Source organism: Silurus aristotelis (assembly GCF_946808225.1).
Source record: "Silurus aristotelis genome assembly, chromosome: 28".
NCBI classification, from domain to species: Eukaryota; Metazoa; Chordata; class Actinopteri; order Siluriformes; family Siluridae; genus Silurus; species Silurus aristotelis.
Window position 1 is genome coordinate 16,257,872 of NC_139601.1, and position 22,637 is coordinate 16,280,508.

The 22,637-nt window shown below is 41.4% G+C and overlaps 1 protein-coding gene and 2 long non-coding RNA genes across 7 annotated transcripts in view; all 3 read right to left on the bottom strand.

Moving 5' to 3' along the window:
- Positions 1 to 1,507, bottom strand: part of tmem200a (transmembrane protein 200A) — an 8,513-nt gene extending 7,006 nt beyond the window's left edge. Inside the window, exons 1-2 of one of the 3 annotated variants that reach the window (XM_083534502.1) lie at positions 806 to 1,507; positions 159 to 293 (exon numbers count right to left, since the gene is read on the bottom strand). The gene's annotated coding sequence lies outside the window, so the exon portion shown is untranslated. Of the gene's footprint in view, positions 1 to 62; positions 294 to 805 lie in introns of all 3 variants that reach the window. The other 2 variants (XM_083534500.1, XM_083534501.1) reach the window with 2 other exon arrangements.
- Positions 1,508 to 4,923: 3,416 nt separating this feature from the next.
- Positions 4,924 to 7,231, bottom strand: LOC310722236. The gene is made up of 3 exons (XR_014532321.1): positions 7,110 to 7,231; positions 5,699 to 5,753; positions 4,924 to 5,583 (listed from the first exon to the last, which is right to left on the bottom strand). It is a non-coding gene; the product is annotated as an uncharacterized lncRNA (long non-coding RNA).
- Positions 7,232 to 14,671: 7,440 nt separating this feature from the next.
- On the bottom strand, positions 14,672 to 22,605 carry LOC310722230. Of its 3 annotated transcripts, XR_014532314.1 has the most exons (4): positions 22,159 to 22,605; positions 21,553 to 21,699; positions 19,235 to 19,356; positions 14,672 to 15,040 (listed from the first exon to the last, which is right to left on the bottom strand). It is a non-coding gene; the product is annotated as an uncharacterized lncRNA (long non-coding RNA). The 3 variants fall into 3 exon arrangements; XR_014532315.1 differs by lacking the exon at positions 21,553 to 21,699 and having other exon boundaries at positions 22,107 to 22,605; XR_014532316.1 differs by lacking the exon at positions 22,159 to 22,605 and having other exon boundaries at positions 21,553 to 22,037.
- Between the last annotated feature and the right edge of the window lie 32 nt (positions 22,606 to 22,637).

Below are 22,637 nucleotides of genomic sequence, written 5' to 3' on the forward strand. Positions count from 1 at the left end.
AAAAAAAAAATGTAGGACACAAACATGAAAAGCAATGACGGTCAAAAAAGACAAACCAGGACCTTCTCAGACCGGCGTGTCCGTCTCAGAGCTGTGGATGATCCGAGAGCTCACATGTTTTTTTTCCGTGGTGGTGCTGAGGAGAGTAGAACCTTCACCTTCACATAAGCAACAGATCGATGTTCACCAGTTCACACACTCGAACATCTCCTCCAAACTCCGTCCATGCGACTGCAGATCTTCAGGTCGAGATGATCTTTAGAATGGTGTAGAGGAGGTTTTTCTCCGGTTCTCTGAGAACGTTTCGACATCAGAACAACACAAACTGAGCCACTTGGGTCATGAAAACATTTAGTGGAAACAATATTTTGGATGCAGAATTTACACATTTATTATTTTAGTTTTTCTTCCTCATGAGTTTTTTCCACTTTAAATTCTCCAGTTTCTGAATGCATTTTTTTTTCATTAATAATTTTAAAATAATAATTTAAATTCATTATAGATGCGAAATTAAAAAAACTTTAATTCAAATAAAAAAATTTACTATTTACAAAGAAAAATAAAAAAAAATCCAATCATTATGCAATTTTTAAATGTTTTTTTTTTTATTCTATTTAATATTATTTTATAATATATATATTTAGTGAGAAGGACATTTCTGCTGTACACTTCAACGTTGCTTAGAGGTTTAACCTGAAGGACATTATTATTATTATTATTATTATTATTATTATTTAAAAAATGTTCTTCAGAAAGTTTCATGCTGATGATGATGATGATGATGATGATGTTGTGAAAAACTCACCTTTTCTGCGTTTTTTTTATTTTACTATTATTATTTTGCCTTCGTGCACGCGCGGGTTTCCTCCTTCTTTACCATCCTAATTCACATTAGTGAAAAAAAGAAAGAAAAGAAAAAAAAAGAAAGAAAGAAAACAAAAAGACTTCGAGAGAACAGGTCTCGGGGATTCCTCCTCTCTCTTTTTCCTTTTTCTCTTTGTCTTTCTCTCTCTTTCTTTCGTTCTCTTTCCAGAATCGCATATCCGAAGCGCGCGCGGCGCAGACAGACGCGAGACACTCGCATGGCACGCGCTTTAAGGGGTTCTTCCGAAAGCGCGCATCCTCGTGGCCAAAGCGCATCCCGTGTCCACTCGGACCTTCTGCCCCTTCGAGCTCCTCCACAAGTTCATCAGTCAACCCGCACGCGAAAACAAACAAAACAAAACAAGAACAAACAACAGGCGCACGAGCAGCAGGTGGAACCCTGGTCAGATGTTCTCCAGCTCACGACGCGCACGAGACCATCCTGATCCTGATCTTCTTCTGCATTCTGGGTCTCATTTTTCACCAAGACAAGAGTTCCGTCTTGAAGACTGCCACGTTAGATGATGCTTGGGCCTTTTCCTCAACGAGGAGGAGGAGGAGAAACGAAGAGTAAGGAGGAGGACGTTCAGAAGAGCGCGAGCGCGCGCACCAGGTTGCCAGATTTGCGCTTTTCAAACTAAAACCGAGGTGGGTTGTTTTTATTTTTATTTGCACTATTTATAAGCCTGCGATCCCAGCAGATTCTTTCTTTTTTTTTTTTTTTAACCATGTACAGCCTTTAACAAATAACATCTTTAGACTGACCTTTTTATTTATTTTTTGCACATACATATGAGATATAACCCTAGATTGGTCAAAAGATTCTGTGCTTTCTGAACATCCACGTTTGCTGTTCTGAAAAGCTCCACTCCTCTAGAATGGTGTTCCAATAGATTTTGTGAAGATGTTACAGCTACAAGGGTGTTAGTAGGTAGGGCGATCGGGACTGATGGAGGTGAGGTGCTCCAAACCCAAACCATCCCAATAGGTTTGGAGCTCTAGAGCAGGAGATCTTCCGTATCTTTCAACCCATGGAAAGCAGCTCTTCATGGTTCTAGCTGTAAAAGTCAGGTGTCCCAATACATTTGGCAGTATAGTGTTTTTTCTTTGGAGAGTAAATGCATGTGTGTGTGTTTATTCCAGAGTCGGTTTGTTTGTACTCTCTGAAGGAAAGTGCTCTCCAGACATCTGTAATCTCTTAGATAAGGAGTTTTTACCCTGCTGTGGGTTTGAAGGCCATTCACAGCTGTTTTGAGTTTACAGGGTGGAAATCCCCCTCCTTCTCCTCTTCTAAATGTGGACAGATGTTAAAAATCCCCCACAGAATCTTTTGCTCAGGTGTCCAGAAACTTTTGGCCAGGCAGTGTTAGACTCGTGATACACAATTTCAGGTTTAATGTCTTTCAATTCTCATGAAAAAAAAAACCATTTCTTTCCATCCCCCCTCTTCCTGTAAACCAAAAACTAGATGTTTTCTAGACGTCCTACACCATTGTGTGCCTCAGAAAAGTCGGGCGTCCCAATATTTATGGGCAGAAAATCTTTGAAAAGGGATTTCTGGTCGTTTGTTGCTGTAAAAACACTGTGAGGGGGTTTAAATATTAGAAAGAAAGAAAGAAAGAAAGAAAGAAAGAAAGAAAGAAAGAAAGAAAGAAAGAGTGAGAGACAAAAAGGAAGAAAAGAGTAAGAGAAAGAAAAAAAGAGACACGATCCATAAAAAAAAAAGAAAGACAGAAAGAGTGAGAGACAGACGATATAGCTACAGTTGATAGAAAAAAAGAGACATACAGACAAAAAGATAGAAAGAAAAAGTGATAGACAGATGATAGGTAGATAAAAGGAAAAAAGACAGACAGGCAAATAGAAAGAAAGAGAGACAGACAGACAAGTACAAAGACAGAAGGAAAGACAGAAGGAAAGACAGAAGGAAAGACAGAAGGAAAGAAAGAAAGAAAGAAAGAAAGAAAGAAAGAAAGAAAGAAAGAAAGAAAGAAAGAAAGAGAGAGACAGACAATATAGCTACAGTAGATAAAAAAGACATACAGACAAACAGACAGATAGATAGACAGATAGATAGACAGATAAAAGACAGACAAAAATCTAGAAAAAAAGACAGACAATATAGCTACAGTAGACAGACAGACAGACAGACAGACAGAGCATTTTCTCCAGAAAGAAAAGCATTTCTTTTCATTCCCCACCTCCGTAAATGAAACACTAGAAAAGTTCTAGACGTCCTATACAATCATGTGCCTCAGAAAATTAGGGTGTTCCAATATTTTGGGCCAGACAATGTTTGAAAAGGAGATTTCTGGTCGTTTCGTTCGTGACGTCTTTGCTGTGAAGACACCACGTGACTGTATTTAAACGCTTATTCATGTTAAAAAAAAAAAAAAAAAAAAAAAACCTTCACGCCCCCATGAGCAACCCGGTGTTCCTCACTCAGGTCTCTGGAGCAGCTCCGACATTCTGGAAAACCACCATATCAGCTCCAATACCTGGTGTTTGGCCCCTCACCAGGGCCTCGTGGCATGAAGGACAACAATCTGAGAAGTTTTTGAGGCGGAGGTTAAACCTCAGTGATGTCACTTCCTCGTTCTCGAACACGAACACGGACCGGTTTCGTTGCATGTTCTAGTCCTTTTCTGGTTTGTTATCCGACCGTGTTCGCCTGTTGTGTGTTAATCTGATTTCACTGTTAGAACGATCGCTTGCTGATGAAGTGAGGTTCTTTGCGCTCTCGGTCTACTCTACTCTTCTGAAAGGAGCTTTCCTGAGGTAAAAAATCGTGTCCTGGCGTGGCTTCGCTATTCGCCTGTTCAGTGTTAATCTGATTCACTTGTGCAGAACGATCGCTGATGTGTGCTAGCTCAGAAATCAAAAACTAGTAGATCCAATCCTGTTCCAGCACCATGAAGATCTGGTTTTCATGGGTTGGATCGTAAGATCTCTTGCTACTACACCTACGAGACCTGACCCTACCTGCTAACATCCTTAAAGTTAAATTAGCAGAAATCTCTAGAAAATCTAGAGGAACATCTCAGAAGAACGGAGTGCTTACTAAATGGAGAACCATACAGAGGGTATGGGGGTTCAGCGTATATCATCCTGACCAATCATTTCTCGGCAGCCCGTCGTCCTGTCGTTACAGTTTCCACATTGAGAGCTTCGGGACACTTTTGCTCCAGCTGGACGTCCTCCATAAAAACTTGGCGGTTTGCAATCGCTAAGTCAGACTTTCCACTGCAGTAGAACGCGCAACCGTTTTTTGTTTTTTTTTTCCTTTCTCAGGAGTCACGCTGATGCAAGTCCTGGAGAAAAATAAAAGTGCCTGGAAGTGTTTCTGAACAGTGTGTTCTCAGCATGTGTGTGTGTGTGTGTGTGTTTTGGAATGGAATTGAATGTGGAGAGCTGCTTTCCCATGTAGGGATTAAATCCACACACACCTTTAACACAACACACACTCTATTGACACGTCTAGTGTGTGTGTGTGTGTGTGTGTGTGTGTGTGTGTGTGTGTTTATGTCCGATAGCACGAGAATCACAGGGACGCGGGTCACGAGCTTGACATCACGCCTGGACGTGTCCCAAACGTCTCCACGGACCCTCGTAGTACAATTATCGAATGTCCTATCAAATTCATGTCCTCGTCGTCTTCTAACCACCATTTCTACCCTCAAACAGTGACGCTCTCGCTACACGTGCTGGGTAAAAAAAATAATTACGGTCATAAGTGGACACTTTTATAGTAAACACAAACCTGTCCCTTATTTTCACTTGTGCACTGAAGGTCAATTACACACACACATATACATACACAGACACACACTTTTCCAATGCTGGGCTTCAGAATGCTAATCGTCTCCATGGCGACGGCTGCTCGGGTTGCCGCACACGCATCCTTAAAACCAGCTTTTCGTGGAACAGGGTTTTTTTTTCTCCGCTTTCCATTACCTCACTATTCAACATCAGCGAGGAGGTTCTTCAAAGAACTTTCTTTCATTTCTCTGAAAACCTGAAACTCTGTGTAGAACAATCCTGATCCCTGAACACACACACACACACACACACACACACACACACACACACACACACACACACACACACACACACACACACACACACACACACTTATTGTTGGACTAACACACATCTCATCACTCACACCCATACACACAACAAATCTTGTGACAGTGTTGTACTGTAACACACACACACACACACACACACACACACACACACACACACACACACACACACACACACACACACACACACAGAGATTTAGCTGCAGGTCCAGATGAAGGAAGCAGAAAATATAAGATTGTGGAAACATCTAGAAAAAATCTAAACCTCTAAACCTGTGAAGTAAAACTTAAACAAGGAACAGGTGCGAGAGATCAATCACATGTGCCTAGATCATGTGACACATCAGCAGGGACTGATGGGATATGTAGTCCTGATGACACAATTCTGTCACAGAACCTCTGCATTCAGACTGGCATGTGTTCCAGCAGCTCATTGACGATGTTTGATATGAATGAAAGCTCTTCTATATTTGCATGGGCTTATGTGATTGGCTGATTGGAGAACCGCATGAGTGGTTCCTTTTGGAGACCCTCTTAAGGTTTCATCCTCGTCAAATGTCAAATGTTCTCACGTTTTAGTGTTCAGTCCCTCTGGAGTTCCTTCATGTTTATTTATTTCAGACTGTCCCATCTGCAGTAAACACATTCATAGAAAAAAGAAGTAGACGTGTGTGTGTGTGTGTGTGTGTGTGTGTGTGTGTGTGTGTGTGTGTGTGTGTGTGTGTGTGTGTGTGTAAACTACTGACCTTTATTTTAAAGAGAGTGAAGTGTATCTTCTGGACCCAGTCACAGTGCGATAATCTTATTTACACACACACACACACACACACACACACACACACACACACACACACACACACACACACACACACAGCAAATAAACATGTACACACTGCTCCAGAACTTTCAGCAATTCAGCCTACATCCTTCTATGTAAAAATAGCACATTTCTTGGAGGTGAATCACACACACACACACACACACACACACACACACACACACACACTTTTCTTTAGTAATATTTCGGTTTGCTCTGATGTTTCAACGATGAGTCACCGAGACGCTAATAATTAGATTAAAATGTTTTATCGTAATAAATAAACGCGAGACACGGCGGAGAAACAAACGAGACGTTTAGCCATAAATACGCCAAAAGTGACCCAACAGTGACAGCTTGGTGGTGCTGGGATTTAAACCCATGACCTTCTGTTTGGAAGTCTAACATTGTATCCACTGAGGTCTTCTTGGAAGATGTTCCACTAGATTTTGTCTGAGATTATCAGATAGGGTCTGGGGTGCTGATCCAATTCAGTTTTATAGCAGGAGATCTTCCATATCTTTCAACCCATGGAACATGGTCATGCTGGAACAGGTTTGGGTTTCCAAGTTCAAGTTCAAGCTTTCATGTCCAACGTCCGTTGCAATCGCGTACCTCCGTAATTGTCTGTGAAGGAGCGCGAAAGGCTGGAAAAGTCCAATGCGTTTTGTTTGTTCTGAAACGTTTTGTACTTCTCTCGAACCGAATGATGAAGAATCAAAATTCGAATTCACCACAAACTGATCCTGTGAAGATCCGCCTGAGGCTTTTTTGGACCTAGATTTATTGAAACATCGTGTTCTGATGAACCTCAGGAACATTCAGAGAGCTTATTGGTAAAACCAAGCAATCGTTGGAGACAAGAACATTCAAGAACCAAAGCACAGACAAAAGTTCATCAAAATCCACTGTTCTATCTTTCTACATATTAGTATTTGGATAGTTATGAGTTCTTGGCTTTAAAACAGGGCACTATTTAGAAAGGTGTTCCACCAAAAATTGGGGGTTCTACTGGAAGACAAATCCATCTGTTGTGAGGTTCTGCATAAAACCTCTTGGAGGGTTCAAAGCTTCCAAAATAACAGTGTTCAACGGTACATAGAAAAGTTTTGGACAAGATGCACACCAAACAGCAGAACCAAATCTTCGTCATGATTGAGGTGCACATCCAGAATAAACTCAGGTTTGGTCAGTAATAATTTAGATTGAAGAGCTTTTTTCCAGACTAATCCAGTTCAAGGATTTGAGACGGTTGAAGTGTTTGAGAGTGAAGTGGAAGCCAGCTGCTTCAAGAACATAATAATTGTGGTTCTGGGGGTGAAGTGTATATTGTTACCTACTCTCTGAAAGTGTGTTCCTGCTCCTTAGATCTCAGGAGGCCCTGGATGAACTCAGTCACCCGCAGATCGAAATAAACCACAAGACCTGCAGGTAAGTAATGACAGAACAGTTGGCGTTGAACTAAAACCAGAAACATGCATTCACATTTTTAGAAAATTTTAAAAGAAGTCAAATGCTGTGCAGATGCTGATAGTGACACATATCCATGTTCCTCAACCATAAACGTGATGGCTTTTGATTATAAACAATTCATAGACCATGACAAGGAAAAATCCAGAATCATATTTAGCTAGAGAAAAGGTCACAGATTAGACAATTTTTAAAAAAGAAACAAGTGTTCCTCAAGTGTTTTTTCTTTTTTTTTTACTTCGAATCATCTATAAACCAAAAGCTTCCAGCAGCCACAAAGTTCTACATTCAACAGTTAAAATCGGCAACCGATTCTTAGGTCCCCAAAGAGTTTTTCTGGACCTCTTTCTGAAAGGTTAAAATCCTGTTGTTGGAAAGTACCCCATAAACTCCATAAAGGTTCCATCTGAAACATGGCTGTGCTTTGGAAATCCTTTATAAGTTCCATGGAGGTTTCTCTGGCTAGCTACCAAGCTTCAGTTTTCCAAAGAAGTTCTCTGTTGAAAACTTCCATGTGGACTCCACAAACAGTTTAAGAATCTCAGCTTCCTAAAGTGGCTGTGTTTTCAAAGAATCAAGAGTTCCACTAGCAGTTAAAGAGTCTTCATTTCCCAGAAGGGTTCTCTAAAAAAAAAAAAAAAAAGAAAGAATTTTGTTCTACCAAATAACCTTTAGCTACTTAGATATTGGTACTTTGTAAAAAGTTTAAGAACCAGTGCTTAAATTGAGTCTTATGGGGGACCCCAGTTGTGCTATTTATGTATTTTTTTACTAAAATAATATTGTGGACCCCCTAAGTGTATTTTTTACTTGTCATGCAGGGTCCCTATTGCCTTATGGGGGGGGGGGGGTCCCCCCAATCCAAGCACTGTTAAGAACCATTCCACAAGCTACATGTGAAGATTTTACAATATTGGAAATTAAAGTAGGACCAAGCTGATCATCTCCACACTCCTGGTGGCAACTTTGCTGGTTCTGATGCCCACCACTGACTAACTGTGTTGGTCTGAGCAGTGAGGCATCCTGGGATAAGCGTAATTGATAATGAATTGGATAGTTTCAGATCTAAAAGCTGATTGGCACATGTGATCACAATCCTTGATTCCTCTATAAATGATTCCTCCATAAATGCCCCAGTAAAAGCATCACACAGAAACCTCTATCCCACCCACAGAAAGCAGAATTGATGTGCTTTATGGTGCTTAGCAACCAACGTTTACAGCAACCCTGTGTGGCAGAAGACATGCTAATTACCAACACTGCAAGTACCAACATGTAATTATTAATTTGTTCTGGTTTGGGGGTAAAAACCAGGGTTTGTGTTTATATTTGATGCATTTGCACAGTGGGAGGTGTTTATCAAAACACTATCAAGGATCGACGGAATTGATCAGGAAATCCAGAGAATGTCTTTGTTTACGATTCAATAAAATACTGGAACGTAATCAGACCCCTAACAGAGCGTTTAAAGCTCGAGGGCCATCAGGTCTCATGATTTCATTCCAATCATCATAAGTCTTTAATTAGCAACAGCAGCAACAGCAAACCTGTGCACCAAAGACCAAGTGACTTTTCTACTAGTAGTCTCCTTCATCTCTCTTTCTTCTTCCACTAGTCTTCTGCTCATCTCACCCTCATTTCTTGCTCGTCTCATCTTTCTCATCTCGCATTCATCTCCCCCTCATATTCTGCTCATCTCTCCCTCATCTAGTGCTTGTATCTCCCTTAGCTCTCATTCATCTCTCCCTTGTCTTTTGCTTATCTTCTGCTCATCTCCCATTTATCTCTCCCTTATCTTCTGTTTATTTTCTGCTCATCTCTCCCTCATCTTCTGCTTGTCTGTCCCTCATCTCCTGTTCATCACAGCCTTTCCATCACCCAGTTAGATCTTTGAAACCGCACTGTTTTCTCACCACAGCGTTCTCACTCTGCCTGTGACATCTCGCAGACTTGATAACGAATTCAGTGTTCGAAAGACGCGTTAATGAGGACACTGCGCTGCGTGTTCCTTTAGCGGAGAAGGTGCGTGCCGAGATCGCGTATCGCGGTGTAGATGTGTAACAAAGTCAGATCATAGAAAAGGAGGAGCAGAGAAAGACAGGAGAGATGATTCCAAGCTGCTTTACAGGGTTGTGTGTCAGTCTTGTCACATCAGTGGATTCGAATGCCAGAGCTGTCGAACGCCATTACTGGAGTTTTGAAAGCAATTGTGTCCTGATACTGTTTATTCAGCAGACTGCAGTGACGATGCAGAGAGCAGGAAAATCCCTCTGTATTACAGACAGACGAACAGACGGACGGACGGACAGACAGACAGACAGACAGACAGACAGACAGACAGACAGACAGACAGACAGACAGACAGATAGACAAATAAACAGACAGACAGACAAAGTAATCACACATGTGTACTGCACTCAGTGTGTGTTAGAGGTACAGTGTGTGTGTGTGTGTTAGAGGTACAGTGTGTGTGTGTGTGTGTTAGAGGTACAGTGCGTGTGTGTGTGTTAGAGGTACAGTGTGTGTGTTAGAGATACAGTGTGTGTGTGTTAGAGATACAGTGTGTGTGTGTTAGAGATACAGTGTGTGTGTGTGTTAGAGATACAGTGTGTGTGTGTGTTAGAGATACAGTGTGTGTGTGTGTTAGAGATACAGTGTGTGTGTGTGTTAGAGATACAGTGTGTGTGTGTTAGAGATACAGTGTGTGTGTGTTAGAGATACAGTGTGTGTGTGTGTTAGAGATACAGTGTGTGTGTGTGTTAGAGATACAGTGTGTGTGTGTTGCGAAAGCGCTCGTCTTTTCACGCCTTTGATTTTGTCTGGGTTCTTTAGAATCTCTGCTGTGTGATCGATGTGAGAGACGATCAATACAAACAGAATGTAAACTCAAAGTGTGTGTGTGTGTGTGTGTGTGTGTGTGTGTGTGTGTGTGTGTGTGTGTGTGTGTGTGTGTGTATGTACGTGTGTGTGTATGTGTGTGTGTGTGTGTTTGTGTTTGTATTTTGTACAGGAGAAGATACATTTTAATGTCAGAAGTTTGTGGACACATATGACACATTTGGTGCTTGGACCCAACATCAGGAAACCTACTGTAACCCCAAAATGGGCAAACTTACACTATATTGCCAAAAGTATTGGGACACCTGACCTTTCCTGCCACATGTGGTTCTGCTCCACACTGTTAACACAAAGCTGGAAGCACAAAATTGTACATTTACTAACACACTTGCGGCTGATGAACACAAATGTCCAAAAGCACAATCCAAAATCTAGTGGAACATCTTCCCAAAAGAGTGGAGGGAATTAGAAGAGCAAATTAGGACTAAATGTGGAATTCGATGCTCAGAAAGAAAATACCATATTCATGACCAGGTGTCCGCAAACATTTGGCCAGATAAGAATAACACTTTTTTAGATACACTACAGTGCAAAAATATGCTAACTACAGGAATAACACCCCTTTCCTGACATGCTACATGCTAATTACTTCATTAATATTACGAATATTCCACAAACAAATAAACCTCATTTAAATATCGTTTATTTTTCCTACTTCGCCCCATTTATTCTACGAGAAATATACAAGTCCTAAAAGTAGACGACACTGGAATGTCTCGTTAGGAATGCTCGCTTGTTCTGGAAGACCGGATTTCTGACTTTCAGCTTACTGTCCAGTCCATTCGTGTTTAACCCGAGCGTCCAGGGAAACGCAGAGAAGTTTTATCTGTGCTGCAGGAATTTAATGAGCTACAGCCTCGCGGTTCGAATCCGATCTTCAGTCTCATTAACGGCTGGAGTCTGAACCTCAGAGGAGAAGAAGGAGCTCAGAAAGTATGGGACATAAAAAGAAACACGTCATGAAAGAAATACGGTGAGGGTAATGTGTGCACGAGAGCGCCAGAGCGACGAGGCTACGATTTTTCTGCTCTGTATTTTTTTTTCCCAGAAAAATAAAACTCATTTATTGTAGAAATTCGCCTTTAGTTTGTTTTCACTCGCAGCAAAAACTATTACACCGTAATCACAACCTAGAACACATGGAACATAATTTTACTGCTTCATCAACAAAACCATGATTTGTACCATCATCATCATCATCAACAACAAAACCATCATCACCATCATTATCATTATTTTCACCAACATCATCATCATCATTATCATCATCACCACCGTCATCATCATCATCACCATCATTATTTTCACCACCATCATCATCATCATCATCAACAACAAAACCATCATCACCATCATCATCATTATTTTCACCATTATCATCATCACCACCAGCGTAATCATTATCATCATCATCATTAACTTTGTCAACTAAACCATCATCACCATCATCAACATAATTTTCATCATCACATCACCATCATCATCATTATTACCAAAAACCATCACCAATAATTTCACTACTATTATCATCATCATCATCATCATCATCATCATTTTCATCATCACATCACCATCATCATTATTACCAAAAACCATCACCAATAATTTCACTTCTATCATGATCATCATCATCATCATCATCATCATCATCATTAACAAAACCATCATCATCATGGTATTAGACCGTATGGCAGACGACTCCATGTTCTGATCAGTGACTTCCTGACCTCCTGCTTGTGTAAACTCTGTGTGTCTCCTGTGTATGAAATCTGTGTTTATTAAAGCTAATAAGCTCTGAACAGAGAATGTGAATAAAATACACAATAATGTGCTCTGACTTCATCAGAAAGAGCCATGAAGATGAAATGACTGAATCCCAGCCTGATCCAGGCGTTCAGCTCTCTGACAGCTGCAGCTCACACATCTGTTCTTTCCAGCTGGGGCTAATGTTCAAACCTCGCCTTTTCTCCAGAAAACCATTAAAACGCCGGTGCCGTGACCGACTCTGATCCTGAAAGGGAATATTCTTGAAGTGGTTCGGTCTGTTTTAGGAGGAATGAAGTGAAACCCCTCAGAGACGAGGAAAGAGCAGCTAATCCACCACAGGACTGTAGCCTTCATCCAAAATCAAGTGCTTGTGGGTAACCAAGTGGTCCGAGGAGGAGACGCATTTACACTAATATTCTACTCTGATCATTTTCTTGAACATTTGTATTAATTGAAATGGTTGTACTGGAAATTTATAATGGTTTTAATGGCCGAGTGGAAACCTGTAATGTTTTTATGACTGGAATGGGAATATGTAACAGCTTTAATGGTTATAATGGGAATTTTACTGGGTTTTAATAATTACAATGGAAATGTGTAATTGTGTTAATGCTTATAATGGGAATCTGTATTGGTGTTAATGGTTATTATTGGGAATTGTGAGGGTGATAATGGTTATAACTGTAATGGTGATAATGGTTATAAGGTAAATGGTGGTAATGGTTATAATGGGAATTGTAATGGCATTTGTGGTTATAATTGAAATGGTAATTGTGTTAATGGCTATATTGGAAAATTGTACTGGGTTTTAATGATTTCAATGGTAGTTTGCAATTGTGTTAATGGTTATAATGGGAATCTGTAATGGTGGTAATAGGTATAATGGGAATTATAATGTTGTTAATGGTTATAATAAGATCCTATAATGGTGTTAATGGTTATAAAAAGAATAATACTTGGTTTTGATGATTACAATGGGGATTTGTAATAGCTCTAAATGTTATAATGGGAATTGTAATGGTGTTAATGGTTATAGTGGGAATTGTAAGGATGTTAACGTTTATAACAGGAATCTGTAATGGTGTTAATAGTAATAATGGGAATATTACTAGATTTTGTTGTTTACAATGGTAATTTGTAATGGTTTTGATGGTTCTAAAGGGTTAATGGTCATGACAGCGTTGTGGAGGTTCCCGTTAGAGGTGTGTAAAGTACGCTAGATTGATGAGGAAGCTCTCCCACGTGGTGTTCAATGAAACGAAGCATAACTTCTCATTGGATTGAGTAATTGCACAAATCATGCTGGGTCTGTTTTTCATCCCCCACTGTCAGACTGTGAATCCTCCCCATTACAGCGCCAGCCAGATACCATGAGGCATTATCAGGAAAGCGTTGACTCACACACACACAAACACACACAAAAACACACACACACACACACACACACACACACACACACACACACACACACACACTAAGAAGCATTACAAACCCGGGCCATGATTCACAGAGTTCTGCAAGGTCTACTGGACGCCAGCTGGAATCACAAACCAATCTGTGATAAAGAGCTCTGAAAAAGCCTGAGGCATCATAATTATTCTCCAATCCGGGCTCCTGGCCGTGTGCTCCAGTCGAGCTCCCGTTGTGTAACATCTCCACCACGGTGCTGACAGCAGCACAATTACTAATCCCTGATCAATTTATTCCTCGGAGGAATTACGACATGACAGATGGCTGAATGCCAGTATATGTGAATGGTAATTAAACAGCTGCCCTTTACCTTCGTTCAGACTTCGTTCCGACTGGCTTCTGATGCAGCGTTTCCGTGGCGACGGTTGCCGTGTTGGCCTTGTCAAGGTGACGGACAGGTTGGATGAGATAATGAAGAAAGAAAGTGACAGATCAATTTGGGACTCCTGACTCATTGAAAAAACACACACGTGCCGGAAAACATGTCTCACTGACATTCACAAGGACAACCAGGTGCAGGTTCTGCCATTCAAACATCTGTCTCTCACAAAAAGGAGGCATGGCCTTGGTACCTTTCTAGAATATCCAGGGAGGTGTGGCATATCTGTCTGTCAGAATGAGCCAATCTGGTGTGGCCTCCGTAACTTTCAGCCTTAATTAAGAACAGTTAAGTGGGTGTGGCCTCTAGACCTATAGGTGTATTATTTATATCTGTAGGTCTATGTTAAGTGGGCGTAGCCTTTATATCTGTTTGTATTAGTTAAGTAGGTGTGGCTTCTATACATGTCACTCTTTGTAAAGTAGATGTGCCCTTTGTACCTTTAAGTCTGAGTTAAGTGGGCGTGGCCTTTATACCCTTCGTTCTCAGTAAAGTAGGCGTAGCCTCTATACCTGTTAATCTCAGTAAAGTTGGCATGGCCTTTATACCTGTCAGTCGCAGTAAAGTAGGCGTGGCCTCTATACCTGTCAGACCTAGTAAAGTAGGTGTGGCCTCTATACCTGTCAGTCTTAGTAAAGTAGGTGTGGCCTCTATACCTCTCAGTCCTAGTAAAGTTGGTGTGGCCTCTATACCTGTCAGTCTCAGTAAAGTAGGCATGGCCTCTATACCTGTCAGTCCTAGTAAAGTAGGTGTGGCCTCTATACCTGTCACACCCTGTAATGTAGATGTGGCTTTTTTACCTACTAGTCTGTTAAGTTGGTGTCGCCTCTATACCTGTCAGTTTCAGTAAAGTAGACATGGCCTCTATACCGATCAGTCTTAGTAAAGTAGGTGTGGCTCCTATACCTGTCAGTCTTAGTAAAGTAGGTGTGGCCTCCATACCTGTCAGTTTCAGTAAAGTAGACATGGCCTCTATACCTGTCAATCTCAGTAAAGTAGGCGTGACCTCTATACCTTTCAGTCTTAGTTAAGAAGGCATGGCCTCTGTACCTATCAGTGTTAGTTAAGTGGGTGTGGTTTTCCTATTAACCAGTCTTAGTTAAGTAGGCGTGGCCTAGGTACCTGTCAGTCTTTGTTAAGTAGGTTTGTCCCTTTATGACTATCAGATTTTCTAAAGTAGGCATTGCCTTTAAACATGTCAGTCTAAGTTAAATAGACATGGCCTCCATACCTGTCACTGGCTGCTTTTTTTTCTGCACAAGTTCTACAGGTGCTGCTGCTCATGTACTGGAGAAGAAAACAAAAGTGTAGCGTTTAAAAGCTGATGAATAGAAGTTGCCAGACAAACAGCAGATTGGCTCCTCTCAGTGTCTGTGAACTGGGAATGTGAGAATGACACAGTGTTGTCATGTGGTGCCAATTTTCTCCAAACAAATCGAAGAAGAAAGAAACGACATCTTGGACTTGTTTCCTATACGCTTGGAGTTGTTTACTCTACACAATGTTGACATAAAAATGACGGTGGCTGGGATCCAGGAACGAATTAGCAGGTTCCAATAACTCGCTGGCTTTACGGGTTGCGAGATTTCATCAAAAGTTTTTTTCTACTCAGCTGCAGCGAATATACCTGGTGTATTTTTAACTCATACAGGCTGATTTAAAAATCTTAATCGCAGCGTGTCGGATCGTATTTAAAGACTGGAACTGCACATTACCATCACAAATAAAGAGGAGGTTAATGGAAACACATGGGCTTCTTCACCAGAAGGTTCCTTTGCGGTTCTTTGGATTGTTAAGGGGGTTGTTACATTTCTAAACAGGTCCAACTTGGAACTCTTTATGAAAGACAAACCCGCTGCTGTAGGATTTTATAAACAAGAGACGGTTGAAAGTTTGTTTCTCATCTCAGGAAGCACTTGCATTTAAACACCACTTTTCTAGCGATTTCTGGTTCTTCCTAAAATGGTTACCACAAACCTGGAAGCCCACAATTGTATAGGATGTCTTTAGGATGTAGTGGCATGAAACAATCCCTTGAATTGAACTAGGAGACTCAAACCTGTTCCAGCATGGCAATGCCCCATGAAGATCTGCCTCACATGGGTTGAAGGAAGTGGAAGATTTTCCACTATAGAGCTCCAAACCCATTGAACACCCTTTGGAATGTATTGAAATACTACTCCAGGCCTCCTCACCATATCTCCATCAATACCTGACCCTTTCTACAAACACCCCAGTTAGCAGTTGTTAAAAGAAACTGATCCCGCAAGGATCCCGATGCATCTAGAGATTGTCCCAGCTCCAGTTTCAGACCTTTAAAGAGAAGATGCCGACTTTTCATAGATCCCGAACCATCTAGAGATGTTCCAGCGCAAATGTTTTTCTTTAGGAGCTCCTGGTTCCACAACTCCACCTGACTGTAGAAGACTAAAGTGATTTTATTTAATAATCACACACTCCGGTGCTCATGATATTTCTCACTCTCCGGCGTTTGTAATGTTTAATAGTTTATAATCTTGATGTTTTGATGAGGATGGGTTTAAGGTTGGTTCCTCTCAAGGTTTCTTCCTCATAACATCCTCCTTGCCCCACTCACCCCATGCTTGCTCAATGGGAATAAACACACATACAGTGAGGAAAATAAGTATTTGAACACCCTGCTATTTTGCAAGTTCTCCCACTTAGAAATCATGGAGGGGTCTGAAATTGTCATTGTAGCTGCATGTCCACTGTGAGAGACATAATCTAAAAAATAAAATCCAGAAATCACAATATATGATTTTTTAACTATTTATTTGTATGATACAGCTGCAAATAAGTATTTGAACACCTGTCTATCAGCTAGAATTCTGACCCTCAAAGACCTGTTAGTCTGCCTTTAAAATGTCCACCTCCACTACATTTACGATCCTAAATTAAATGCACCTGTTTGAGGTCGTTAGCTGCATAAAGACACCTGTCCACCCCATACAATCAGTAAGAATCCAACTTCTAACATGGCCAAGACCAAAGAGCTGTCCAAAGACACTAGAGACAAAATTGTACTCCTCCACAAGGCTGGAAAGGGCTACGGGGAAATTGCCAAGCAGCTTGGTGAAAAAAGGTCCACTGTTGGAGCAATCATTAGAAAAAGGAAGAAGCTAAACATGACTGTCAATCTCCCTCGGACTGGGGCTCCATGCAAGATCTCACCTCGTGGGGTCTCAATGATCCTAAGGAAGGTGAGAAATCAGCCCAGAACTACACGGGAGGAGCTGGTCAATGACCTGAAAAGAGCTGGGACCACCATTTCCAAGGTTACTGTTGGTAAACTAAGACGTCATGGTTTAAAATCACGCATGGCACGGAAGGTTCCCCTGCTTAAACCAGCACATGTCCAGGCACGTCTTAAGTTTGCCAATGACCATTTGGATGATCCAGAGGAGTCATGGGAGAAAGTCATGTGGTCAGATGAAACCAAAATAGAACTTTTGGGTCATAATTCCACTAAAAGTGTTTGGAGGAAGAAGAATGATGAGTACCATCCCAAGAACACCATCCCTACTGTGAAGCATGGGGGTGGTAGCATCATGCTTTGGGTGTGTTTTTCTGCACATGAGACAGGGCGACTGCACTGTATTAAGGAGAGGATGACCGGGCCATGTATTGCGAGATTTTGGGGAACAACCTCCTTCCCTCAGTTAGAGCATTGAAGATGGGTCGAGGCTGGGTCTTCCAACATGACACAGCACACAGCCAGGATAACCAAGGAGTGGCTCTGTAAGAAGCCTGATCTGGCGTGGCCTAGCCAGTCTCCAGACCTAAACCCAATAGAGAATCTTTGGAGGGAGCTAAAACTCCGTGTTTCTCAGTGACAGGCCAGAAACCTGACTGATCTAGAGAAGATCTGTGTGGAGGAGTGGGCCAAAATCCCTCCTGCAGTGTGTGCAAACCTGGTGAAAAACTACAGGAAACGTTTGACCTCTGTAATTGCAAACAAAGGCTACTGTACCAAATATTAACATTGACTTTCTCAGGTGTTCAAATACTTATTTGCAGCTGTATCATACAAATAAATAGTTAAAAAATCATACATTATGATTTCTGGAATTTTTTTTTTTAGATTATGTCTATATCCGATGCAAAGAAGCTCGTCCATGCGTTTATGACCTCTAGAATAGACTACTGTAATGCATTACTAGGTGGATGTCCTGCATCATTAATAAACAAGCTTCAGTTAGTCCAGAATGCAGCAGCCAGAGTTCTCACAAGGTCAAGAAAATATGATCACATAACCCCAATCCTATCGTCCCTACATTGGCTTCCTGTTAAGTTTCGAATAGACTACAAACTATTACTTCTCACTTATAAAGCACTAAATGGTTTGGCTCCTATGTATCTATCCAGTCTTTTAACATGCTATAATCCGCCACGCTCCCTGAGATCTCAAAACTCTGGGCTTCTAGTAGTTCCTAGAATAGCAAAGTCCACTAAAGGTGGTAGAGCATTTTCACATTTAGCTCCTAAACTCTGGAATAGTCTTCCTGACAGTGTTCGGGGCTCAGACACACTCACCCAGTTTAAGTGCAGATTAAAAACATATATTTTTAGCAAAGCCTACACATAACACACATCACATATCATAACTTTGTGCTCCAGAACATCTGATCACATGCACATTATCAACTTGTGCTGTTAATATCATGAACAGCAGCTACGCTAATTCCTCTCCACTGCTTCTCTTTCTCTCCCCATCCCGAGACACCCTGAGGTTTGGCCAGCTCCAGTCACCTCCCACCTCGTGATGATTACGGACCTTTGAAGAAGTAGAACTCGCAAACATCCCGAACCATCTAGAGACGTACCAGTGCCATTTGGATCCCGCTACATGTGTGGAGTTTGACATTGGACCTCCTGGAGTGTTTAAAGGCTCTGGCATGGAGAAGCTGATGCTGGATCTGTGATGATCCCAAATGCTGAGCTTATAAAACTAGGAGCTACTAACCGTATAGACTGTATAAGACTGCAGAAAGAACATCACTTATAATCTTATACTCCAGTAATCATGTTAGTTCTCACTCTCCAGTGTTCTGTATTGTTGAAAGATTTATGATCAAACTCTTGATGTCACCCAAATGAGGATGGGTTCCCCATCTAAGGGAGTTTTTCCTTGCCACAGTCGCCATCATGAGGCTTGCTCATCAGGGACAAATTCACACCATTCACCTTAACTGTTGATTTGTGTAAAGCTGCTTTGAGACAATGTCTGTTGTGAAAAGCGCTATACAAATAAACTTGACTTGACTTGATTATGTCTCTCACAGTGGACATGCACCTACGATGACAATTTCAGACCCCTCCATGATATCTAAGTGGGAGAACTTGCAAAATAGCAGGGTGTTCAAATACTTATTTTCCTCACTGTAATTCACTTATATTTAAATGTTGGTTCTATAATTTTATTAGCTACCTGTTTATATCTCGAAAAGGTAGAACACTCACTCGTGACCTTGTCCAGGCGGATCAGGGTTCAGATGTGGTTGACCCACTCCAGAACATCTGGCTCAGCTCGTCTGGCTTTTTCTTTATTCGTTCTACTGTATGGACATTTCATGGCACTTAACCTACACTCACACACACACACACACACACACACACACACACACACACACACACACACACACACACACACACACACACACACACACACACACACACACACTATTTTAATCATCTGCCACTCTTAGATGTGCTTTTCCAGCTGAAACTTTGGGTTCTTTCAGAAACAATTATAGTAAATTTTTCATTCAGAAGTAAGTAGTTATAAAACAGATTTCAAAACCATATCCGTTTCTGCCGATTTCATCACACTGCTGTTACTATTTTTTGCTCCATTAGCCTTGTCGCATAGGTGGATAACTTAATGATGGGTTATAAACTGAGAATAATTATTTCTGGGAGAAACTCTGGGATAAACTCTGGTATAGACTCTGGGGTATAGACTGAGATAGACTCTGGGAGAAACTCTGGGTTATACTCTGAAATAGACTCTGGGATATAGACTGAGAGACTCTGGGATAGACTCTGGAATAGACTCTGAAATAGATTCTGGGATATAGACTGGGATATAGACTGGGATAGACTCTGGAGTTGACTCTGGAACTGACTCTGGTATATAGACTAAGATTGACTCTGAAATAAACTCTGGGAGAAACTCAGGGATAGACTCTGGAATAGAATCTGGGATATAGACTGAGATAGACTCTGGGAGAAACTCTGAGAGAAACTCAGGGATAGACTCTGGAATAGAATCTGGGATATAGACTGAGATAGACTCTGGGAGAAGCTCTGGAATAAACTCTGGAATTTACTCTGGAATAAACTCTGGGATATAGACTGAGATACACTCTGGGAGATACTCTGAGACAAACTCCAGGACAAACTTTGTGTTAAACTCCGGAATAGTCTCTTGTTATGAATCTAGTAGGGACTCTATGGATTCCAGAATAGACTCTGAAATAAACCTCAGGTTACTATCTGGGATAAACTTTAGGTCAGTCTATGGGATAGATTCATGGATAAACTTTGGAATATATTTTGGGATAGACTCTGAGTAATACTCTGGAATAAACTCCAGGGTAGACTTTGGTTTAGACTCTGGATAGACTCTGGATGGACTATGGTATAAACTCTAATCCTCACAATGTGACGAAGACTGGAGTTTAGAGAAGCAGGCTGCTATTGGATCAGCAGCAAAGAGGAGGATTGTGTCTGAGGATCCCCGTGTGGCTGAAATAAACAGACGGGCCTATTTTTATTGACTTATTATTTACAAGAAACGGAAGGCCATCTCCTCAGACGAGTGGATTAGCATACAAATAGGATCCAGCAGGGATCAAGAACTGTCACTCGAGCAGAACGAAAGATCGGGGAAGGGACTGATAGAACACATCACATCACGACACACTCTTCAATTCTTTATCTTCCAAATTATAATCTCTGGTTGCTGTGGTCCGTTTCGTGTTTCCATCCTCACAACACCAGTCTGTGATACGGTGTGTGTGAAAACAAACATAGAAAAGGTCAAAGACGGAGCAAGGGATAAGTTAATTAGTTGTAGCCTTTTGTCTCATTGTCTGTTTATCTTTCTGGCTTGACTCATGATTTTATTAATCTGTTTGTGAACCTCTGTTTTTAAAACTTGCCTGTTCAATACATCTCTCAGAAAAGTGTAGGAATAAATAGATGGATGGATGGATGGATGGATGGATGGATGGACAGACAGACAGATGGACAGACAGATGGATAGATGGATGGATTTACAGACTGATGGACAGAAAAATAGAATGGATAGATATACAGGCAGACAGATGGATAGATGGATAGAAAGATGGACAGACAAATAGATGGATAGATGGATTGATAGATCTGTCTCTTTAATAGATAGATGGGCAAACAGATGGAGGATTAAATAGATGGTTGCACAGACAGATGAAAGATGGATGGATGGATGGATGGATGGATGGATGGATGGATGGATGGATAAATGCATATCAGACAGACAGATGGAAACAACAATGGATAAAGGAAGAATAGACAAATGGACAGGCAGATAAGATGGGCTTGACCCTAAAACACTGAGTTAGATAAGGTGTTTGTGAGATACTCGCACACACACGCGCACACACGCGCGCACACGCGCGCACACGCGCGCACACACACACACACACACACACACACACACACACACACACACACACACACACACATTTCGTTCTCTGGCCAGTGCATATTTGTTCTGTGTGCTCGTGTCACGTTACTATGGGAACTGCAGAAGTGAGACTGGGATCTCCATGTCCATGTACGTTTCTTCTGGGGTCCCCAGTTTCATCTCCACTCACAAAAATCCCACTCACTGATTTTCAGCTGTGGGGTTTTGTGTCCTGTTTTTGTGTCCTGCTAGGAGCCTCACTCACCAATCTATCCATCAAAATGGAGGGGAAAGAAAGATGTTAGAGGTCATTTAGAGGTGAGAATTCAGAGTATTATTATGCATTCGGTATTAAAGGGACAATGAATTTGTGCGCAGAAATCTTTAGAACTAAAGCAGTAACTTGTAAAGAAGTGGGTGGGGCAAAGGTCTGGCCAATCAGAAGACACAGTGCTTTTAAATTAGGGGTGGAGCTTGGAGTGTAAGTGGGCGCGGTTATATCACCTGGAAACCATGGTGAGGCTTCTGCTAAGAAACATGGCGACAAAGCAGTATAGACTGAGACATGGAGCTGTGTGTGTGTGTGTGTGTGTGTGTGTGTGTGTGTGAGATTTCAAACTATATCAAAAGATGTTTCCGTACACAGACACAGTGTTCCCTCACCGCTTTGAAGGACCTGGCAGGTGCAGGTAATGAGCTCGTCTTCTCCAGGTACCTCTTCCAGAAGAAGTTCTCAGCACCAGAGTACCCTCCGGCGCCTACCATCGCGTCACACACAGGCACGCAAACTTTCTCTCTCTCTTTTTTTTGTTTTACAGAAATCTGGGAAACATGTCATGGAGGAGAAATTGTTTATAGATTAATCAAATGCTGAGGCTCCTCCAGACATCTGCAGAACATCAGAAGAACATCAAAAAGCAGAAGATAAATCATACCAATAAACAAAGTCAGAGTATTTACTGCATCTTTTCATTCTGTCATTCATTCATCACTTCATGGCACTCGGGTGTCTATCCTTTTCTTTCTGTCTTTCTTTCTTTCTTTGACGGTTCTTCTCGCAACACACCTACACCATCTCTAATATGCAGAAACACACGGTACTATCTACTATCTGAGAGAGAAAGATGGGGTGTTGAGGGGAGGAAGGGAGGGAAAGAAGGACAGAATAAGAGAGAGAGAGAGAGAGAGAGAGAG